Source organism: Canis lupus, chromosome 31 (genome assembly GCF_048164855.1).
Source record: "Canis lupus baileyi chromosome 31, mCanLup2.hap1, whole genome shotgun sequence".
NCBI classification, from domain to species: Eukaryota; Metazoa; Chordata; class Mammalia; order Carnivora; family Canidae; genus Canis; species Canis lupus.
Window position 1 is genome coordinate 25,671,818 of NC_132868.1, and position 25,218 is coordinate 25,697,035.

The 25,218-nt window shown below is 39.1% G+C and overlaps 1 protein-coding gene across 2 annotated transcripts in view; it reads right to left on the bottom strand.

The window, feature by feature from the left end:
• The window catches only part of FGF12 (fibroblast growth factor 12), a 543,450-nt gene that overhangs the window by 268,741 nt on the left and 249,491 nt on the right, over window positions 1-25,218 (bottom strand). The gene's annotated exons all lie outside the window — the stretch shown is intronic.

Below are 25,218 nucleotides of genomic sequence, written 5' to 3' on the forward strand. Positions count from 1 at the left end.
AACTCTTATATAGTTCCTCAACAAATGTTACTGAGAAGTTCTGGGTGGCCACATAACTAGAAAAACAGATATAAATGTGCACAGGCTTTCCCAAAGTCACATATGAAAAAGAGCACAGGACAAGTAGTGTAAGATCTGGATTTGGTACGGCTTCTATCATGAGCCTGCCCTAAGACCCCAGGCCTTTCCTCCCCTTTGTGGGCCCCAGTCATCTCAGCTATAAAAGGAAGGAGTAGACTGGTAACCTCCATAGTCTGCTTGGAAAATATTTTCTTCTGAGGAAAAGGAAATACATCTCCTTCTCTGTTTTTCTAAAATTGAACAAATGGAAGTGTAAGTTAAAAGGTGAGTCAGGAAGTTGGAAAGAGGCTGTGGTCTAAATGTGTGTGTCCTCTCAGAATTCCTATTTTGAAATCTAATGCCCAATGTGATGGTGTTTGGGGTGGGGACTTTGGATGTTGATTCTAAAAAAATGAAATAAATAAAAGACATCCCGGAGGGCCTCTAGTCCCTCCCTTCTGCTCTGTGAGTCATAGCTAGAAGGTAGCACTATGAAAAGGAAACCAGGTTCTCCCCAGACATCCAACGTGCTGGCACTCTGAGCTTCAACTTCCCAACCTCCAGAACTGTGAGAAGTAAATCGTTCTTGTTTATAAGCTACCCAGTTATACTCTATGGTACTCAATTATAGCAACACAAGTGGACTAAAGCAACTGAAAATATATTAGGCTTCAAATTTAGAAATCTTTATAGCTACTCAAACAGATATTTCATTTTACCCCAGAAATGACCCCATTTCAGACGGTGGTATAGTAATAGGCCTTGTTAACTTCCTAAATGATTTCAGAATTGTAGGAGATAAAAATGTGTAATACAAAGGAAAGATGGTAACACCCCAGTAACTATATTAAGAACTGGAGAGACAGTGTACACACTTACTTTTATCTTTAGCTTTATTTGAAAGAGAGACACTTACATAAGAAGTATTAGGATTCAAAAGAACCAAATGTCTTGGGAGTAGGGGAGCGTGTGACTTGTAATCAGAATCCCAATTTTAAATTTAAATTTTTAAAATAGTTATAGAACCTAAGGTTAATTATTTTTTGTTTGATAGTCACCTTAGAAATGAGAATAAAAATACTAATATTATTTTGAATAATAAGTGAGAAAACACGTTAATTACTTGGCATGGTCCATGCCACATAGTATGTATCAAGTAAATGGTAGCTGTTTTTATTATAATGTGATCACCTTGAACTTCTCAATAACATTGTAGAGAGCTAGAAGGGTAGGTGAAAGTAAGTGTAATATTTTTGCACAACAAATGTGGCAGTGTCTAACAGTCTCAGTGTTCAATAAACATAAAAGCACAACTAATATTTTAAATCAGCATGGGAATTTCAATCTATAATTTGGGTTATCTGGATGGAAAAAGGAACACAATCCAAAGTTAATTCTAATCAATATGATGGGCATTTCCTTCATTTGGGAAAGAATATGAATAATAGTATAGTGGTTTTCACATCATTCCATTTAGTGCCCCAATAGTATGTGCTTGTAAAAGGAGGTATAAGTACCACATTGAGGGGGAAAAAATGGAAAAGGAGATACTGAGCAGCTTTTAAACTGCACTTGCTGGTACAGTCTTGACAGAGCATCAATGTAACTAAGACTCAGCCAGAAGGGAGCAGAATCCTTCCATGTTATTTCCAAGAAGCAGAATGAAAGCTGCTTATTACAGCCACCTGCAGAGTAGAGGTATGGGGAACACAGCTTTCTCTCTTGCCTGATGCCGTCTGAAAAATGTGCCCACTAATTTTATATTTGTTTAGTCCAGAGAACAGAGCCAAGATACTCAGGTAACTAGCCACAAAGAAAGTCTTAGAACTTTATCTGCATTTTTCCAACCAAAATGGATGCTGCTATTGTAGGAAGTTAGGTCAGGTGGAAAATGCTTTCCTTACTCTCAAGTCCCTTAAGATTCTTCCCAATTATGATTTCTCTTGTGAACTCCCAACAGGACTCCTCCCTACACCACACACACACACACACACACACACACACACACACACACACAGATCATTGCACACAACACACACTCATTGCAGTATGTCGAGGATGCTTTCTGGCGTTCTCACAGCAAAGACAGCCTTCTGCCTTGCATTATGTTGATATGTGTCTTAGTCATGTCTTATCTCCTCTACTAGATTATGATTTCCTAGAAAGCAGGGAATCTAATTTCCTCATTTAGAAGTAGGCGTTCTAATTAAATGTGTGTTGGAAGGAAGCAGTGGGGGAATGAAATAAGGGAGAATAAGAGTTCATGTGTATGAAATAAGAGGAACAAATTATGATGGAAACAACCTCTCTGATAACGATGTTGATTTCTACACTTCTGAGTTTCCAAACAAATAATTCAGAGAGAGTTCCCTTTTAAAATTGCAAAATATTCAGAGTATCAAATTTAAAAGAAAAAGAAAAAAACACTACTTGGAATATTAGCACCATAGAAAGGACCTAAACTCTGTCAGTGAATCTTCTCTTTTATTCTCATAATTGAACAGTGTTTCAGGAAATGGTAGAAAGAACTCCAAATCTGGGCATCATCCCACACTTCCTCAACCTGGTGAAACTGTCAAAGTCTGAAACAGTAAAATGTGAGGGGAAAATTGGTAGCCAATACTTCTTATTCTTTACAGACTCACAGGAAGAATAAGAAAGGATTTCAGGGGCACCTGGGTGGCTCAGTCTGTTAAACACCTGCCTTTGGTTTAGGTCATGATCCTAGAGTCCCGGGATCAAGCCCCACGTCGGGCACCCTGCCCAGCAGGGAGCTTGCTTCTCCCTCTCCCTCTATTTGTTCTCTCTTTTTTTCCCTCAAATAAAATCTTAAAAAAAAGAAAGGATTTTAGGAATAAATTATTCCAGCACCTTACTTTAGAGACAGAAACTGAGGTTGTTCCCTCGAACACTTCATATGCCTTAAAAACCTCCACGTCTCTGCATGTGGTAGTTAGAAATTACCTCTCCTGTGTCTGTCCTAATTCATATGTCACCTCCTTCTTGACACCTTTCTGGATTCCTACTGTTTATTAGCTCTCCTTCAAGCTGCCTGGATCATTTTTATACACTTTAATTTATATACTGATATAAAGTGGCTTTCCCAATTAGACCATGAATTCCTGTAGGGCAGGAAGCATGCTTATCTTACCTAATCACAAACATCTAGCAAAATGCTTTTTAATTTTTTTTAGACTCCACAAATTGAGGGGTGCCTGGGTGTCGGAGTCTGCTGAGCATCTGACTCTTGATTTCCATGCAGGTCATGATATCAGGGTGCTAGGATGAAGCCCTGCGTGGGGCTCTGCTCTCAGCACAGAGCCTGCTTCTCTCCACCCTCCTCTCTTCCTCTCCTTCTGCCCCTCCCACTGCTTATGCTCTTTCTAAAATAAATAAATAAATCTTAAAAAAGAGACTTCATGAATTAAAATTGGTTTGAAATATCCAAGATCATCGAAAGAGATGGGAAAAGACGCTGGCAACAGGCTCACCTGTTGGTGAAACCTAAAACATCTCTTAGCTACAGCAGCCCCTACAGACTAATGATTTTAAATCATAAAAGACAGTAACACTTTCTTAAATGCAGACTTGTGAGGGCTACTTAAAAGAACAGACTAGTCGTGATGTGTGGGAAGAAGGAGCTGGTCCTCTGTAGTACACCAGCTTGAAAAGGATAGATTTGGGATTTTTTTTTAAGATTTTATTTATTTATTAATTAGAGATAGAGATAGAGAGAGAGAGAGAGAGAGAGAGAGAGAGAGGCGGAGACACAGGCAGAGGGAGAAGCAGGTTCCATGCAGGAGCCTGATGTGGGACTCAATCTCGGGACTCCAAGATCACACCCTGGGCCAAAGGCAGGTGCTAAACCACTGAGCCACCCAGAGATCCCAGATTGTGGATCTTAATAAATGAGTTAATGTAGATAATATTTATAGATTTGAGAGGATATCTGTTAATACTTTCTGAAAAAATACTGTTTGTGTGTTGCACCAGAAAATACCATCAAAGAGAAAAAGTGAGATGAAAGGCATTTAAGATATTCTTTGCAGCAAGTAAGTAAACAAACACATATACCTAGGCACAGATATTCCAGATGCCCTCTTCAAAGCCACACAGAGATTTTCAATAATAATAAAATTATCTCAGCTGCCACTATGCCATTTTTATCAAATAGTCATAGCAATTTTAAGATGAGCCCATTGGGGAGGTATTATAATTACTTTGAGAATCAGCCCTCCTTTTGTACATCCACACTCATAAAAGCGTTATTTACAATGGCCAAAAGGTAGAAGCAACCTAAATGTCCCTCAAAGAATGAATGAATAGATAAAGTATGATATATGCATATACTGAAATATTATTCAGCCTTAAAATGGAAGGAAATTCTGTAACATGCTACAGCATGGATGAAGCTTAAGGATATTATGCCAAGTGAAATAAGCCAGGCACAAAATGGCAAAAACTGAATTATTCTTCTCATGTGAGGCACCGAGAGCATTCAACTTCAGAGAAACAGAAAGTAGAATGGTGGTTTCCAGGGGCTGGGTGAAGGGGGAATGAACAGCTGTTCAGTGGGTATAGAGTTTTAGTTTTGCAAGTTGAAAAAGTTTCAGAGTCCCATTGCACAACGATGTGAAAGTACTTAACACTACTGAGTGGAACATTTAAAGATGGTAAAGATGATAAATTTAATGTTATGTGTTTTTTTACCACAATTAATCTTTTTTTAAAGGGACTGGAACATTCCTTGAAACAAGATGCCTGGAACACTTTAAACTCTATCTTTCCACTTAATTTTTGATTGCCACTCTCTAAATGGTTACTGTACAATACATAACTATTTCTCAGAGCAATACACAAGTTGGCTAGAAGGTATTCGATTCATTCACTTAGATTGTTAGGTCTAAGGTAATGCATTTGGCTCTGAATGAAAGGGGGAAAGAAGGAAAGCATTTTGAAAACTGTTATCTTTTAATAGAAAACACTATCAGGAGGGCAGTGCTAGATGAGTCTTCGTGAGTACAGGTAAGGGAAGACAAGATGTATATCGATACAGAATCTAAAAACCTGCTTCTACACCATAACCAGTATTCCATGGCATATTTGTTACCTGAATTTCTGAGTTTTCTGAATGGTTAAGTCTGCACTCAGGATCAATAATTTCTAAATTCCACTAAACACTTCTTTATTTCAAGAGATAGTTGAGGTTGCCTGCCAGCACCAAGCTACAACGGAGTCAAACTGCTTTCCCCAAGCACCAGACATTAGTTTGAAGAAACCTTGAAAGCCAGAGGAGCACAGGAAAAGATGATGACGTGAGTTATCTTGAGAACTCCAACACAAAGGAGACCCAGATGGAGAAATGACTTGGATCACTTTAACAAAGGCAAACACTGCCTGTACCACCCACAATGAATATCAGACTTTCATAGGAGCTGGGGCCTGAATAGAGAAACCGGTGGTACTTGTAAACAGTAAGGTGAAAAGTTTCAATTTAAGCTTTGTATCAGGTTGATTTTCTTGCAAGTCACAAAAGAAAGGAGCTGATTAGGTCTTAGCTAAAGGGGAGAAGCAAAATAACTTTATTCCCTGATGGTAAGACTATATTAAAAGAAAAGGTGGAAAGGGAATTTTAAAAGTATATACCACTTTATTCCTGTATTTCTAATGTAAATTATGCCTAGAAAACTGATAAAAATCAAGATGCTGCCTTTACCCCATTATCCTACTTTTTATGATAAAAAATGACAAGGGAAATGTGACAGTTCAAAATATAAAACCTGCTGAACAGAAAATAATTCTGATAGAATCACATAATTCTGATAATATCCTAGAGTTGGAAGTCCAAACTGCCCAACTCTTCATCAAATGACAAGTGTTTCTTGAAAATCTCCACTGATGGACCGTCACAACCTCCTGAGACCTCTCCTCTGCCACCAGAATGAGCTCTGGCTTTAATACCTCCTTCCCTTAATCTTAACATCTCTGTCACCTCTAAATACGTTAGCCTGAGTCCTAGCCAATTACAATTCAACTCATTTTAAAAGGACTATAAACTTTTTGGATTTCATAAAGGCCATAAATTATTTACATATGTGAATCTCAATATATTATTGTTGAAAAGTATAACTTTGATTAGTCTTTTTACCATCTAGAAATCTTGATGAAACATTAGACTCAATAGGTCAAACTGGCCTAACTTGTCCCACCAGCTATCAGGTAACAGCCTTAACCTCTACTGGGTTATCAAACAGGAGCATTGAGCATTCTCTTTGACTATAACCTCTCCTTCACATAACCTGGAGCACAGTGCCCACACGTCTGCACATGGGTACGCCTCACTCGATGTCATCCCCACACTGTCTCTTTGTTGCCTCCTTTCTGTTCTCACTGCTCCCTCCTTACACAGGCTTCCCCCAACACCCACCTGGCAGCACAGTCTGCCTGCCTATGATCTCTCACCCTTCATTCCCATTCCTCAAAGGACTTATTTCAGCAACCAACTTTCAATGTTTATTGACACCAGTATGCTCCAGATCCCGCCCCAGGTGTGAAAAAAAGATATACAAATGAATTATGACGTTTGCCTGCAAGTAGTTGAGCATCAAATGGAGATAACAAAACTTAATTAAAGAATCATATCACAGAATAAACAATTACAATCACGTTCAAAGTGCTGTGGGAATCTTGATTCAGATGGAAGAAGGGGCAACAGTAAAGCCAGGCCTTAAAAAAATAAGACACCTTCTTAATACAATTTAAAATGAGCTCTTCTCAGGTCATGCTTTCAAAAGGTAAGATTAGAACTGGCTAAGAATAGTGAGGCATGCATAGTAGGTAGGAGGTAAGATGGGTTCAATCACTTCACAAGACAACTTGGAACATGTAAGAAATGTTGTGGAAAGGTAACAACCTAAACATTAAAACAAAGAGAGTTTAAAAGTATGCTACATACACAAACATGAAACAATCTTTAAAAAATCATATCACCAAATCAAATAAAAAAGGAAATGGAATTACAGTATTCAGAGAAAATGTGAAATGCTGAACTTTACCATTCATAGGTCTCAATTTTATTTCAAACTGCATACTGCACATACATATCTACGTATGAGAATCTATATGTGAGTTTACATATAGGAAATATGTGCCTCCATTATCATATAGATGTACATATGAGAATTATAAGCTTATACAAATAGATGTGCAAACAGCAAATATCAATAGTCCTCATCTCTATTTGGTTACTCTATGAAAGATTTAAGTTTTCTTCATATTTTTCTATATTTTCCACATTTTCTATAATGAACAAGTTTTAAGTGTAACCAGAAACTCCTTTCCCCACTACATGTTATTTTTAAAGAAGACCTAGGATGTGGATGAACAGGTGATGGTGTGGACCTAGAGGAGAGGTTACTACAGAAAGAGAACCTTATGGACCAGCCAGCATGGGAGTACATGGTATATGAGGGGAGATGTTGTGGTCCACAGTACTGGAAGCGCTGAGTAAATTACTCAACATCAATTGTTTAAATTTCACTTAGAACACTGGTTCTCTTTCATGGATTTTTTTTTAATTTTTTAAGAATAGCCATTCTAATCAAAAGATGACAAACAACAGCATCAAGGAACAAAGAGTCAGGATTCCCATTTGTATGGGAGATCACAAAGAAAAAGCATGTTGTTAGGGGAAAAAAATTGCCAGGGGAAAAGTTTAGTCCTTAGCAGTCCACCATAGGATCCCACAAAAATCAATGTGACCATCCGAAAATGGATTTTCAGTACCACAATATTTTATCACTCATTCATTCCACAAAATTTTCTGACCACCTGGGGACAAGCACCCCACGAGGCACCAGGGGTAAAGCCATGAACAAGACAAATAGCCCTGCTCCCCTGGTGTTCACATTCTTCTTTTAGGCCTTCCTTCTCTATCATATAATATTCCTAAAATCTTGTTTTTGTCATTTTTGTACTCAAAGAACTATTACTTCCCCAGGATAATTTCCAGCCTTCCATAATCAGAGAAGTGGCAGAGGGAAAGAGCAAGGAACCAGAAAGTCTACAAAACATCTAAACACTTTTTCATGTGTCAAATTAAGCATTTCTTGAGCGTCCTTTGCCTTCCCTGGAAGAGGGGGATACGCACATGCTCCCTGCTTTCCTGCTCAGGTTGTTACAGAATGATGGATAAAGTGCTTTAACCTATAAGTCACTGAAGCATCTTTTGCCCACAAGATCCTATGCAGGTAAGACTCATTATCCCTTTCTCTTTGCCAGAGAGCATCCTCTCCCCAATGCACAACCTTGCTTATCTTCTTAGTCCCCTGACCTGGGCAGCCTCTCCTTCCTCTCTGCCCATTCGGATCCCAGTACCCACTTCTTCCAAACCACTCCCTCCAAGAAGCCCTTCCTAGTACTTCCAGGAAGAAAAATAGAGAGAGAAAACCTCTATTTGTCACGCTTAAACAAAACAAAACACAGAATTGGTTTTGTTTGTTTACTCATTTCTTTTATTTTGCTTCTACATTAATAAGTTGTCTAGGGGCGCCTGGGTGGCTCAGTGGTTGAGCATCTGCCTTTGGCTCAGGTCGTGATCCCAGGGTTCTGGGATTGAGTCCCTCATCAGGCTCCCTGCAGAGAGCCTTCTTCTCCCTCTGCCTGTGTCCCTGCCTCTCTCTCTCTCTGTGTCTCTCATGAATAAATAAATAAAATCTTTAAAAAATTGTCTAACTTGCATAGATACCACCCTAATTATTCAAAGGGAAAGAAGTTTTGTTTGTTTTACTAGGCAAGATATTAAGAAGGAAATAATTTTTAAACCCTCTTTGAAAACTAATTTGAGCTTGGAAATTATTTTTAAAATGTGCTTAGAAATGTGGGGGAGGGGCTCTTCATGTTAAAAATCACTTAAGTCATCATCACTGCAGTTACAGCAAGACACTCCAGTGAATTTAAGTAATTAAATGGATCAGAGTTGCACATAAACTACACGTCTGCAATACAATGGAAATGACTCAATACCCAAAGTTATTTCCATAAATATGGTCAAATCAAATTGTAAGCACTCCCCCCATTCTACATAAGCCCAACTTTCTTCAAAGGGTCTTGAGACACAGAGCCCAGTCAAAAATTCAACCTCATCCAAGGAAACTCCCAAATCCACCCAGTTGAAGAGAATCATCACTTCCCTCGTGCTTCCCTTGAATAGCCTGTGGGTATTACTCTATAAAACCCAAATGGCAATACTTTGCAGTTAACAATATATTGTCCTATAAATGATTGCATTTGATCCTCATAAATGCCCTTATAAGATAATTAAACAGCAGGAAAAACTGAGGATTAAAAAGCTGAAGTAAGGAGTGCCTGGGTGGCTCAGTCAGTTAAGTGTCCAACTCTTGATTTCAGTTCAGATCATGATCTCAGGGTCCTGGGATTGAGCTCCACATTGCGCTCCACGTTCAGCACAGTCTGCTTGAGATTCTCTCTCTCTCCATCTCTCCTTCCACTCCTCCCCAACTTGTGTGCTTGCCCGTGCTCTCTCACTCTAAAATAAATAAATAAAATCTTTTAAAAAAATTAAAAAGCTGAAGTGACTGGTAAATGAAGGCACTTGAGCCGGGTCTCCCAACTGCATTCAGTGTTCCATATGCTCTGCTGGGATATTCTTTGTAAAATCAGGTTTAGAATATGTTTCTGATTTATTTTTATGTACCCCACTGCTTTTCACATGGAAAGTTCAAGAAACATTTGCTAAATTAAATTGAAAATTGAAAGTTGGACAACTTAAAAATTTGGTAGGGGCAGTGCTGATCATTTCAGCTGTGTCTTATGCATTAATACATTATATATATATATATATATATATATATATATATATATATATATATATATATAAACCTGGTCCCTAGAAGAGACAGGACACATCCTGAGATGGTTGTATGTTCCCTGTGAGCTGCTAGTCTCAGAGAGGTCATGAAATGTTCTTCTGTGAGACAAGGAATCAATTCCTGAGGTCATGGGTATATTGCAAAGACCTCAGGCTTTCAAGAGAGATAGACCTGGATTCAAATTCAGAGTTTGCTTCTTACATTTGGGCAAACTACTTGATTTCTAAAGTCTTGGTATCTTGATCCTGAAAACTGGGATAATCATGCCTGCCTCACATACTTACTCTTTTTTTTTCTTTTTTAAGATTTTATTTATTTATTTTGAGAGAGACAGAGAGATAAACCATGAGTAGACAGTGGGCGAAGCAGACTCCCTTGCTGGACAGAGAATTCAATGCGGGATGAATTGCTCAATCCCAGGATGCTGAGATCATGACCTGAGCCAAAGGTACATGCTAAACCAACTGAGCCACTCAGGCGCCTCTCACATAATTATTCTGAGCCATAAAAGAACAAAAATAAAGGAGTACATGGTTGAAACTCAAAAAATATTGCCTTTTTCTTTCTGTGGTAGGCAGAATTCTAGGGTGGCTTTTTCTATCCCCTAATATATAATCCACTCCTCTTAAGCATGAGTGGGACTGTGAATAGGATGGACAGTCATTCCCTGGATTATGTTATATTACATAAGAGTCCTCCTTAGCATGAAGGTTCTCTTGTTGGTCTTGAAGAAGCAGACTGCCATACTGTGCCTATGGAGATGGCCATGTGGTATTGTTCCGAGGGCAGCCTATTAGACCTGAGAGCGTCATGGCTGATAGCCATCCACAAAGATGGGGCCTCAGTCCTCCAATCTTAAGGAACTGAATTCTCCCAACAACCTGAATGACCTCTGGAAGAGAGCTTCAAGCTCCAAAGGGGAGCAGAGAGACAGTGACTGCAGTCTTGTAAGATCTTGAGCAGAAACCCCAATCAAGCTGGGTCAAATTTCCCAACCTACTGTAACATCATAAGCAGATGTTTGGTTTGTTTGTTTTTTTATGATTTTTTAAAATTTATTTATTCTTGAGAGACACACACAGAGAGAAGCAGACACACAGGTAAAGGGAGAAGCAGGCTCCTTGCAGGGATCCCGACATGGGACTCGATCCTGGGTCTCCAGGATCACACCCTAGGCCGAAGGCAGCGCTAAACCACTGGGCCACCGCGGCTGCCCACAGATGTTGTTTTAAGCCAATAAATGTTTTGTAATTTGTTATATGGCAAGAGAGAATTAATATATCTTTCCTAAATGAAACAAACCACAGTGGTCTGTAGAATTTGTAAGCTTCCTGAGGATGCCAAGTCATTTTAGCAATACTCTGATCACCCACGCAATTCCCAGAAATGGTACCCTTCAGATCACCAAATACTGGAGAATCCAGCTGTCATCAAACCCCCCATATGTTCCACTCCAGGAATTCCTAGAAAGGACATTGATTCATCATTCTTATACTAGTTCTTTTCCAGGGCAATCTGGGGACCCTAGCACACCAGTCATCGTGACAAGAAGGCAGAATCACAAAACTTTAGAGCTAAAAGGATCCTTAGAGATACTAGGAGTAATCTCATCCTAATTCACTTTATAGATGGAAAGAGTGAAGCCCAGAAAGTATCTTCCTCAACCTCTCACAAGTAGTCAATTGTACGAACACAGTCAAGTTTTGTGAGGTGTAAAACTTATACAGTTTGAGGGACCCTTGATTCAAGAATATATAAAATTACTTCTCAAGCCAGTATTTAAAATAAATAAAAAACAATAAAATAAAATAAGAAATCAGGCCAAATTACACATTTGTAAAAAAGAATTACATATAACCTAGTCATCACAACATCCAGATATAGCTTTAATATGTATGCCTTATAAATTTTGTCTATATGTGCTCTCATTGTTTCTTCATGTAACAATTTTGCAATATTTTCTAAAGAGAAAATAAATGATTCAATCTTGCTTCTAACTTGGTTTGTTGTGCTTATTAATAGTTAAAAGGTGTTTAATTCAGCTTTACTAATCATTATTATTGTCACGTAAATATTTAGGTATATTGTCAAATTTGATTTAAAGACAAACTCGATTTCTATTCCATATGAGGTGTAAAACTTGAAGAATTCCCCCAAACTAATTTCTGTCCATTGATCCTTCACTGGAATAATTTCAAATCACAATATAATATCTGGCCCTGACCTCCATGTCATGTTCCCAGCAAGTCAGCACTGGGCAGCTGGAGTATTGCAAACAAGGGTTTACTTGGAAGTGACTGTAAGCATACATGATGATAATCCTACTAAATCCAATTTAAATGTATCCCCAACTCAACTTCCTTTTGACCAGATTCAAAAAATGGCAGAAACAGCTCTTCTGTCTTTCCACATGGAACAAGTGACAAAGGAGGGTACAGAGGAAAAAGTCAGCAACCTTACCCAACTGTGGTCAAAATATCTTACTTTTGTAAATTTACAAAACATCTATGAACATGTGAACACATTACTAGGGCCCTCCTAGAGTGTGGGAGGGTCTGTACAAGTGAGGAACCCATGAAGCTGAAGCTTCTTTAGCTTTTAATCAATGCAGGTAAAGGACATCAATTTTACCCTAAAACCTGTGAGATAGGGATGTCTGGGTGGTTCAGTCCATTGTGAGCCCAATTCTTGATTTCAGCTCAGGTCATGATCTTATGGGTCCTAAGATCAAGCCCCAAGTTGGGCTCCATGCTCATCACGGAGTGTGCTTGAAGATTCTCTCCCTTTGCCCATCCCCTTGCTTGCATGCACATGCTCTCTCTCTCTCTCTAAAATCAATCAATCTTTAAACACAGAAACACACACAAAACTGTGAGACAAACTAAGGTTTTTGTGGAATGAGGAAAACAAGGCTTAGAAAAATTAAATAATTTCCCAAAGTCTTATCACAAGTCAAGTGTGGAGGTGGAACCGAACCCAGGCAACCTGAATCCAGCTTTCACATTCTTTACCATTTGCTGCACATACCACATACTTCCATAGGGGCAGGCTTGTGATGGTGCTTGTGTGTGTTCGTGCATGCATGTGCATGAACACATGTGTGTGCATGTATGTGTGCATGCCTGTGTGTGTGTTTGGCAGACAGGAAAGGAAGCAAGTGTTCTGTGATTCAAAATTAATGTAGAGTGAACTTTTGTTGAGTTCTTATTTGCTCCACTTGATTTCAGTTATAACCTATAGGAATAGAAAATGGGTTGTGGAGTTGACTTGAGGAATCATAAGCAGCAGTCACTGATTGTCAAAAACTAATTTGACTCAGCAGTGATTGGAAAGCCCATCTCAAGGGTTTTCTCTCCAGATCACAATAGGCTAGTTAAAACCCCATGATCAGGATATCAAAAGTAAGAGGATGGGCACCTGGCTGGTTCAGTCAGAGGAGCATGAGACCCTTGATCTGTGGGTTGTAAGTTCAAGCACTATGCTGGGTGTCAAAGTTACTTAAAAAATAATTTCTTTAAAAAAAGTGAGAGGATAAACTCACTCATGGTGGAGTCTCTCTGCATATAGTGGGGCAGCAGTACTCTTTCATTCAGCTGTGTCTTACTCCATGAGCAAGCCTCCCAGTGGAGATGTCTTAGCTACTGAAGGGTTCAAAGGACACTGATGAAAGAATTAGGAGAAATGGCTCTATGTCTTATTCTCAATATTACTCCATCTATGAAACTTTGGATACATCCTATTCCTCTTGCTCTCACTTTCCTCAGTGGGATAAGTGGTTATATAGGTGCTCTCCTGTTCTATGATCTATGTTCTTATCTTTAAACCACAAATTGAAGGCTCAAGAAGAGAAAACATGGATGGCTGGGAGGTAGGGGGAATATCCTGTATTTAACTCAGATCTCTTTCTACAATACTAGCTAAAAACAGAAACCAAACCAAAAAACTGTAATTTGATTTCTTTGAATACTAAATAAGGAATAAATTTTTAATTATTTTTAAAAGAAAAGCAGAATTTCAATTCAAAGATTGAAAGCCACTTACAGGAGAAAGGAAATATTAGCAAAGATCTCTGAAAGAGCCCTGGCCTTCTGGTTCGCTACTCCTGGGCTTCTCTCATGTAATCATCCCCATGCTCATGGCCTCCTGCATCTCAAGTTTCAGGAAATCAATTTCTGTTCCCAGGACAGCATTGCTCAGCCAGGGCACCATGGAGGATTCTCCTGAGCCTTATTTTTCTTATCCATCACGGAAGGAACCTCACCTAGTTACTTCCTTAAATCTTTCCACATCAGAAATTCTGTTGTCTTTTTTTTTTTTTAAGGCAAGTTACTCTGAACAACAAAATAAGGTATTGCTGTTACTGCTGAAGCATACCACACCTTAGTCGATATAAGCATTCCTTCTCCTTGTTCTGTTTGATCTCTGCTGCTATGATCTGTTTCTGTGGTTTTTCCAGCACAGATCGATTTTCCATGGGTTGCCATGTGAAACCCCCAATCATGTTAAATGATAAATGATATTTGTTTAACTGAGTTTTATAATCCCCTGGTATTTTTTAAAAGAATGCTTAAGGAAACAATACACCACAACTGATATATCTAATTATTTCAGTTAACCTGAGTTATCCTCAGAGATTTCTTCTTGCCGCTACTGAACACCTACGTCATGCCGGGCACTGTGCTGAGTGCTGGGGTTCCAAGGGAAAGATATCATAACCCAGGATGATGTGGTCATAGCCCCATCAGAAGGATCACCCTCATTCTGGACGGTGATCCAATATAAACTGGTGAAGGATAGAAGCCCTCTGGGTTCGAATGATCTATTTTGTTGTAGTGTGGTGCGGGAGAGAAATGCTCACCTTCTTTTATGTCTCGCTGTGCCCCCTTTGATACGGTGGGAGAAAGTCAAAGTTAAGTACTGAAAATTAGTGGATCTTAAATATCCATACACATCAGAATCACCTGGAGAGGCTTGTTGGACCAGATTACAGTGCCTCACTCAGATTTCTGATTCAGAAGGTACTAGGTGGGGCCAAGAGCTTGTGTTTCTAACAAGTCCCCAGGTGATGCTGATGTTGCTGATGTGGAGCCCATAGTTGGAGAACCTCTATTGAAAGGAATGATAATGAACTGGTCTGGGATGAGGCTCTAACACTGGTAGGTGTGAAATACTCCTCATGGGTACCACTGTGCAGTTAGGCTAGGAGAGCCACTGGTTTAGATCAGATGATGTTACCTTCCCCAAATAATTGCACTCACAAGATAAGCTTTTAAAGCTATGTCTGTTTCTCTGTAGCTTTCCTGAATAACAATTTCTTTGCTTGTAGTTTCAAACTTCTAGGTAAAATTATGCTTATGATGACATTTTCCAGAAAGGACTAGAATGCAGCCCATGTTTTCTGATTGCTGACTACATACACGGAGCTGTGTCTTCCAACGCTGTATTGGGTGATGAAGAACACAAAGGTGAGGACCCACCACAAACCAGATTGGTATGGAAGGACACAAAGATTAAGATATTCATTCAAAAAACATGGGGGCACTTGATGGAATGAGCACTGGGTGTTATGCTATATGTTGGCAAATTGAACTCCAATAAAAAATTAATTAATTAATTAAAAATAATATCTCTGAGTGAGTTCAGAGCATGGTGCCAAGGACCTCAGGCTTTTCTCTTTAAAATGGGAGGCAATCGAGGTTTTTTTTAAGGGTGAGAGTAATATAATCTGAATTGAATCTTTGCAGTGTGTATCTTAGGTTCATTAAAAAGACCTTGGAGCAAGAGATGCTGGAGAAAGGGTCATAGATAAGCAGAGGGAAGAGAAACAATGCGCTGGGAGAGCAGGAATGAGAAATTGTTAAGGAAGCCAGTGCCTAGAGAAAGAAGCCAACAGAGCTGCAAAAATGACAACGAAATCCTGACAATCCCATTCTAAAGATCATTAGGAGAGCAGAAAATATTGTTGGTATTAAAAGGCATCTGTGAAATATAAGGTGATTAAAGAGAAAATTGCTTCTTGTATAAAGAACAAGTTGGGTAGCAGCATTTGCCCTTTAGCCAGAAGCTTTAAGGAAAAGCCAGTGGAATTTATAAAGAGTAGGAGAATATTTGCTGGTAGCCTCCATTCCAAATTTGTTTATTTCTTCAGCCTCCCATTAATCTGGAAACAGTGCTGAATAAAACCCCTCTACTTTAAATCGCCAGCATCCTTGAACTTCAGGAATATCCTCCTGCTCTCTGCCACTCCCTCATTCAGTTCCATTGGCTGTCTCTTCTTTTCTTCATCCCTAAATAAATGTATTCTCTGAATCCTATTCTTTGGCAGCCATATCACTTCTATTAACCAAAACAATATTTTTTTTCCAAAATAATATTTTCTGTAGTGATGAATCCAACCTTTTTCTCAAACACCTATAACGATCCTGAGTTTGGGTCCCTCATTTAGAGTTGCCTCTGGACATATCTTCCAAGCTGTATCTTAGGCACGTCAAACAGCAGGATGCTATTTTATTCATTTTCACCTATTGATGAGATCCTACCATTCTTTTTTAAAAATCTCAAATGTACGATGAATGAACCTCTGGTTCTAACTGGATATTTATTCTCAACTTCATATTTTCTTCATTTCTCTGACATTTTAATTGTGGCCCATAACCTTCTAATTGCAGGTCTCTTCCAGATGTTAAAATGATTGAGGACAGTGAGCATGCCTTGTTCATTTGCATGTCTGCCACTGAAGGCTTGCAACTTACCATTTGTTAAGTGATTTGGGAAGGTAAACAAAGGGCTTATTTTAAGCTTTCTTGAAAATTTATAGCCAATCTAGAAGAAGCCATTCCCAGGAAAATAGAATAGATTTGGCTTTCCTTATCAGTCAAGAGGTAGAACCAGAGATTCCTGGTCCTTTTTTTTCCTGACACCAGGGCAATCAGATCACTCATTAACAAGTCTCCTGCTATGAACTCAGAAGGGTACAAGCCAGAGCAGAGTACCCAGAGCTGCCATAATCAGGCAGATATTACTAAAGAGGAAAACATTCATGACAAAGATAGACAATTGATCAGAATTCCAGCAAAAGAAGCTCATGCTTGACCAGTACATTATCACACTGGCATTTGCTGTATTACTAAAGAAACCCATCTGCATGTGTTGCACCATTTCAGAGCTCTTGGGGCCCACAGACCTCTCTCTAGCTTTATAAAGCCCTCTGGTTTTGGAGAAATGGAGTTTGGTCTGAGAAAAGCACCTCCACATGGCTGAACTAAATTAAGAGAGTATGGGCAACCCTCATGGGTCACTTTGTCCTCAACTGTAACACAAAGTATGTGGACCTAGTCATATGTTCTTTGCAGTGGGTCCTCCAGAATCATCCAAAATACAGAAAAACCAACATAGAATTGTGGGCCTTTATCACATTCTTATGGATGTATCTGAATCTGATTGCCCTCATCCATAAGACTGTGATAAAGGTTTTTTATTGAAACAGTAATTTGTTGAGTACAACAGCCCCTTCAGTCCATTGACCCAGTCTTTATTCTCTCCTGCTAACACACATTTTACTACTGTCAATATTCTTTATATAGATTTTAGAGCCTCCACTGGTAATTCTTCCCAATATTTCTTTATATTCTGTACAATGAAGAGCTTTTACCCATCCCCAGTGCTGCTGAAAGGGATGTTGAACTTTTGTCAGTATAAAGCAGTGTCCCATGAAAACACTTGTTAAGCCATTCTTTAATCTCTTATTTGTGGAATCAGAATATTCCCATTTTCTTGGATCATTCACTCAACAAATATATAGTGATTTCCTAGTATGTTTTGGACATTGTGTTATGCATGGGATACAATGGTGAGCAAAACCAGATCTGGTTCTTGCCATAACTGAGCTCAGAGTCTAGTGGTCGGAGAGCCAGATGGGAATCAAATAATCACACAAGTTAAATGTGAGATTGCATCTGCAAAGAAGGAAAAGTATATGGTTGCGTGTGAGTGTAATATAAGCAGAGAGCAGTCAGGGAATTCTTTGCTGAAGAAGTAAATGTTGAGCTGACGTCCAAGGGCTGAGAATGAAGGTAACTAAGTAAACACTTTTATGGGTAAGGGAGACAGTATGTAAGAAGACTTTGTGGTGTGAGAATGTAAAGAGTAAGAGGAAACTTTTTAAAACTGAAAAAAAAAGTCTTTGTCATAAGAGCAATAGGGAATCTATTGAAAGGTTTTGAAAGTTGATGAGATAAAGTGAAAAAAATCACATTTTGAAAAGTCACTCTGACTGCAGTCTTGGAAAATATCAAGGAAGGGGGTATGCGGTCCCAGGGTGGACTGTTTGGGAGTATTTTCCAGTACTAGTCTAGGTGAAAGAAGTAAGATTAAAGTGGTGGCAGTGTAGTAATTACTAAGTAGGCAGAACAGTTTGGGGTGGGAGCTACAGAATGAGTCAATAACCTTTGGTTTCTGGAATAATGGGATAGTCTGAATACCATTCACTGAACAAGGCAATACTGCCAACAGACACTGTGAGGAATAAGATGACAAGTTTGAATTTTTATGTACTGAACATCAAGATTTTCCTTCATTAACCCTCTTCTTTTTCCTAGTCTTAAGCATCTTTCACAATTCTTCTGGAATCAACTATAAATTAAAAGGAAGGGGGCACAAAGATATAGAGCAGCATCTCTTTAAATCTTGTTTTGCAGATGGTAAGAGGACTTCAAACATCTGCTACATTTGAAAATCCAACTCTATTTACCCTTCTAATACATGTTAATCAGTCAACAAGTTGAAAATAAAACAAATGATGGCTTACTCACCAGCCATACCATCTAACTCATCAGTCCCTATATGCATCCATTGTGAGGCTGACAACATTTCTCCATTCCATAAAATAATATATACTAATTTGATAATGCATTTGACTTACAGTTTTACTTAAATTTTAATGTATATAGCATCTCTCTCCAAGTTAAGCACAAGTTCACTGATGGTAGAAACCACATCTTACATTTCTAACATATTGTAGAAACTGCTCCTCAATCCAGGTACAGTAAATACCACACACTTCCTAATCCCTGACACTCTGTTGGGCATTGGCAAGGGTATAAAGGTATAAAGCAAAATAAAAAGAAAATTGTGTTTGAGGAGTTGAATTCCAGTGCCAGTATTGCTACTTAACTAACTGAGCAAAACTAAGCAAATTAGCTCGCTGAGCCTCAGTTGCCTCAATTATTAACCTTTGAAGATTCAATTCGATTGGATCCTGTACCTTAATCCATAACATCTTGTCAGAGAAACCATAACAGCTTTCTTTATTTTTCTTCAGTAAATACTGAATAAATAAGGGCATAAATGAGTGGATATCTAAATACGTGACTCTGAGGGAGGATGTAGTAAGGAGAAAGGGTATATTAATCATGTAGTTGGGGAACTGGGATCCTAACCCCAGTTCGGCCACTAACTCACTGTCCGATCCTGCATGAGTCTCTTTTCTTCTGTGCCTTCCTTGGTTTTCTCCCCTATGAAACCTCTCCCAATGATGCCACACATTTTTTTGACACCCTATTGTCACATCCCCAGGGCCAGGGAGCCACAGGGAGAAGCTCTTTACTCAACTATATCCCTTAGAGAATGAAGAGAGGGACATTAGTGCGAGAGCATTGTTCATTTACAGTGTGAAAAGACCTCTTCAAATGACAGCACTCAGATTCTTCCCTTTGATCCCCTGTGCTACTTTCTTCTTCTCTCTGTGCAAGGGATAGCAAGAGAAATTCTACTTTAGGAGATGCAGTCATTTAATGAGTGAGTCCTCAGTGATTCTAAAGCAGAACCAAGACCCGGAGGTACCAATTACTGCACAAAGATTGCCCTGGGATTCCAGAGACAACTCCAACCATTACACGATTTCCCTGTTCATAGTTCAAAGGTCCGCAACTGTACCAGAATTACATTCCCTGGATCCCATTAACTCAAGACAACTTCCCCCTCCCCCAGAAAGAATAAAACACAGCCTTTGCTGCTGATTCTCCTTAATGCACTGAGTGTATGTACTCTTTAGAAGCCTAATTTGAACCTACTGTAGATTACCTAGATCAAAATCAGAGTGTCATTGAATGGAGCCAAGATAATGCTGCCAGGTAATTGAGATAAGCCCTATGTAAAGAACCCAGAACTCATAGCAGAGAGATGGAAGCCACATGGTCTATCATTAAGCTGAAAGGGTGACTTTTATTTGGGAAGATTGGATTTTAGCTTAGACCTATTACAGAGAAATTCAGACATTTGAGTGGCTTCCATCCTCTTTGTAACATGTGTCAGCTTTATAGGTACTCACAACTAACCTTAACTGTGGCCTTCATTTGCTCTGTGCAGTCCTATCACAGTAGCTCCTAAATCCACAGTGACGATCGGGATGGAATATTCTTTGTTTCTCTTATATAAAAATTTTCCAAAAAATGTAGATGATGCTATGTAAGATACATGTTTTATAAAAAGATAAATAACTAGTCCTATTAGAGTAGTAAGGATTAGGGCTGGAAAGATTGATTATTTTGAATACTGAGCTTAGTGCTCAAATTTATCTTGCTGGCTACTGAAGATTTTCAAAAGCAGGCTGCGAGATAATGAGCATTCTGCTTTAGGAAGTGCAACTGTTAATTTCATTTTGGCTTTAATGCTTCAAATAACGCTTTGTTTAGGACCTGAGTTCAAAATTTATCCCCATATTCTTTGTAAGCTTAGAAAACAAAAATCGTTTTAAACATCATTTCAAAAAAATATAAAAATAAAAAATAAAAATAATAATAATTAACAAACATCATTTCTAGTTCAAATAATCTGCATTTTGGAGTGGATTTGCTCTACCCTTCATGTGCCTATGTAAGGCATTTGCTTCACACGAAATTAGTCTGGATGAAAACTGCCACCTCACAGTAAGTGTTGCTATATGATGTACCTGCAAGGCTCTGTAGCTTCTGGAAATTAGGAAAGCACCAAGTGGAGCAGAGGGTATTGAGAAGGTTCAAACATAATCACTGAGAAGCACCGGTATCCCTCAGGATCCAGTACTGGCACGATGCCAGGCATTGGGGTCATCCAGGGACTCACAGAGCTATCCCCAAATTCAGAGACCATAGATTCCAAGAGTTCCAAGAAGTCCAGCCCCTGTGGTGTCTTATAAAGCAATAAGATTTTACTGGATCACAGACATGTGCATGAATTTAAATGAGTTGATTGTGAGGGAAAAATAGAAAACTGACCATTAATCTGGCTGCTTTGAGTTCGTTAGCCAAACCCTAGAACTTGGACCAGCACACCACAGCCTACATTCCCTTTAAGTGCTGTTCAATCCGACCTTGAGAGCTGACCTTGGAAAAGGGCAAGAGATATTTGATTCAATGTCTTTGACTCTGAATTCACCACCTGCCACACTTCCTGCTCTCCTCTTCCTTCTCAATGTTTCTCATTTATGTGTTTATTAGGATTCTCTTTTTTTCACTCTCAGACGTCATTCCTTTTTTAATCTTTTTTTTTTCTTTTGTCTTTTTCCACTTGCCTTCATATACACCTGTTTTTGTGTTCAAAATTGATCCTAACATTGTGTCTGGGACAGGATAATGTGACCTTCAGCGTTTAGACAAGACTGGAACAAGTGGAAAAAAGGCAGAGTATACTGTCATTCCTCATGTTCTCAGAACAATTTTAAAAAGGCTGTTCCATAATGCTGACAGGATCTCCCCAGATTCGCTTTTGAAAGCGCACTTTCACCGGAGCTGGAGGCCAGGGATGGTAGGAGAATGCCACCTCGTGGGCTCAGTGGAAAATGCCTCACTCTGTGGATGGGCCCGAGTTACAGTTTAGCTCTCAAAACACGTTTAAGAGAACTGTATTTTAAAATGCTGTGAGCACCTTCCAGTCGCTGAAGCAAATCCTGAATTTATGAATTCTCTGTCCTAGGTATTCTCTGAGTAGCAGCAAAAATATCTGTACAATGAATCTATCCCCGGGTAAAATTTAAGGTGAAGGACAACCCTAGCTTCCCTTCTTTAAATAAAAGATTTGGAGCAGTTAGAAATTCAAAGACAAGGGAGCATTAATTATGCAGATCACATTCACACTAAAATTTACACAGTATCAGAGCAGTAAATTCCACCCATGCTTTAAAGTAGAAACTAATTACTGCTCTTCCATTAAATCTTCCCTCAGGAAATCACTCCTTTTCTTGGAACCACCATCTATTTTAGAAAAACCAGTTACCTTTTCCTATTTAACACCCAAGATTGTCAAAGGAATGGCTAATGGACGATTTACATCGAAATCACCTATAATGTTTTCTTAAAGTGCATGTTTCTTGGCCCTACCTTACATCAATTAAATCAGAATTTTTATTTTTTATTTATTTATTTATTTTTTATTTTTTTATTTTTTAATTTATGATAGTCACAGAGAGAGAGAGAGGCAGAGACACAGGCAGAGGGAGAAGCAGGCTCCATGCACCGGGAGCCCGATGTGGGATTCGATCCCAGGTCTCCAGGATCGCGCCCTGGGCCAAAGGCAGGCGCTAAACCGCTGCGCCAGAATTTTTAAGGCTGGAACCTAGGAATGGGCATTTAAACTCAGCGCTGCAGCTGATCCTCTTGCATACCTTGTACTCCAGTGAAAGACTCCAATAGTTTAATTTTGCTTTTGCTTCCCTTGACAGAGACACATCTAGAAAAATGTTGCTACAGCTGATGTCAAAGAAATTACTATCTTTTCTTCTATGAATTTTATGGTTTCAAGTGTCACATTTAGGTTTTTAATCCGCTTAATGTTTAGTTTTTTGTCTGATATTAGAAAGTAGGCCAGTTACATTCTTTTCCATGTGCCTGTCAGGTGTTCCTAGCACCATTTGTTGAAGAGATTGTTGTTTTCCCCATTGCGTATTTTTCCCTTTTATCGTAGATTAATTGACTATAAAAGCATGAATGTATTTCTGGACTCTCTATTCTGTTCCATTGATCTATGAAATATTACTCAGCCATAAAAAATGAGATCTTGCCATTTACAACATGAGTGGACCTAGAGAATGATGCTAAGTGAAATAAATTAGTCAGAGAAAGACAAATACCATATGATTTCACTCATATGTGAAATTTAAGAAACAAAACAAATGAACAAAGAGGAAAAAAAGAGACAAACAAAAACCAGACTCTTAAATATACAGAACACACTGGTGGGTGCCAGTGGGAAAGTGAGTGGGAAGACTGGGAAAGTAGATGAAGGGGATTAAGAGTACACTTATCTTGATGAGCACTGAATAGAACTGTTGAATCATTATGTTGCACACCTGAAACTAAGATAACACTGTATGTTAACTATATTTAGATAAAAAATAAAATTAAAAAAATAAAGATTTCCAATATTCCTTTAATTTGATCCAGAATAATAATTTAGGTAGTGTTCCACCTTTTTCTTGCATGTTAGACTGCATATTAGTTTTTCATAACCCAGCTTCTTGGAACACTTTGTTCAGGAAGCTTTCCCAATTTATTCCAGAAAATTCAAACAGATGCCTTTGAGTCCCTCAGCCTAATTACATCCTTATACATGTTAGGAAGTAGTCATTTTATTCTACCTTTATAATTTAGCTCATCTGAGATCTGGGTTTTTGCTGAGACATCTTAGGAGGTGGGGAGGCTCTCACTCATCTCTTTAGGGACCCCAAAACACAACATGCATCAGCATATTGCAGATGACAGGTTTAAAGAGTTCATCCCAAGCTTGGAATGTTTACACTAAAAATAATCAGCCAAGCAAAAACACGCGTAGCACAGCCACTAGAAAATAGCCCCCCACCCCAACTTAGAAGCACCAGACTGACTGCCCTCAGTAGGATAGAGCTGGTCCCCTCATGCCCACTCAGGCACTGAGCCTGCAGGTACCCAGACACACCAATCATGTTGCAACTGCTTGGCTCTCTGCAGTGCCCCAGGAATTCTGAGCGACAAAGGAGCCAGTCATCTGTTCCACAGCCTAGCAATTGTGTCATTAAACAAATTGCTCCATAACGTCAGAAGAGGCATTCTTTGTGACAGCCAAGTGATATAATTTGTCTTGATTCCAGACATTGGAGGCATCTGTCTGGAACCCGTGCATCTCATTTGATGTTGCAGGTTTATCTACAGAAAAGTGAGACTATAGCCAGACAGTGAACACAAGGATAAACCATTAAGTGACTACTTAAAAAGCTGTAAGTTTGCCTTTTTTGGCACAAACGTGTGGAAAGTTTTTCTAAACTCTGTTGCTTTATACAAAATGAAAACCATGACTTATTATTGTCTAGACAAAACTGCTTTCAGAACAGGCATATCAACTGGCCCAAACTACTGACACATAACAATAGTTCCAGGTTAAACAGTTTCTAATAGTGATGTCTCACAGAAATATTAAATTTGGCAAATGTTTATTGACTCAACTCATGTAATGAGCCATTAGATGCTATGGAATCAAGGGAAGGTGGCACATATCATATTGGGTAATTCAGGGCTGGTCTGATAGAATAAGTCAAGTTTTAAGCAGGCCTGGAAGGACGCACAGTCTGGGGAGTTGAGGCAGTTACCGAGCACCAATAGCAGGTAACAGGTAGAGCCATTGGTCCCTCTCTGCCCACCCCCATTTCCTTCCTAGAGAGGTCAGCATCCACATGCATAACCCATCCAACACTGGCTCTCAAATGACCAGCATCCTGGCTTTGAATGATCTTTTCCTCCACCCCACCCCAGCAGCCCACTACCACCTCTGAAATCCTCACTTCAAGCACCCAACTCTGACTTCTTTCCTCTCATCCTTGAGTACATCCTTCTACCACTCCTCAACAATTCCTCAGTCTTCCTGAGATCCTCAATCCATTACTCTCCCCACTCTCTACCATCACGTCATACCTTTTCACAACTGGCAGACTTTCAGTTATCTTTGCCATGTTTGCTTAAGCAAAACTGTTTCTCGAGCAATAATTCTGTCCCTTTAGACCAGAGGTGATCTTCCTGCTACCTATATTCTTGTAATACTCTGGGTTTCTGTTATCTTCAACGTAACCAACCTTCAGGGTGATGACTTATGTTTTGCCTTCTCCGGGAGAGGGATAGAAACCAAGAGAACAGAAACCGTTGCCATTCTTATCTGTTGCTATATATCTAGAGTGCCTGGCAAATAACTGATGCTTAAAAATCATTCACTGAATCAGTAAACAAAATGATGAAGTCTAATGTGGCCAAAGCACAGAGGTTTGTGGCAG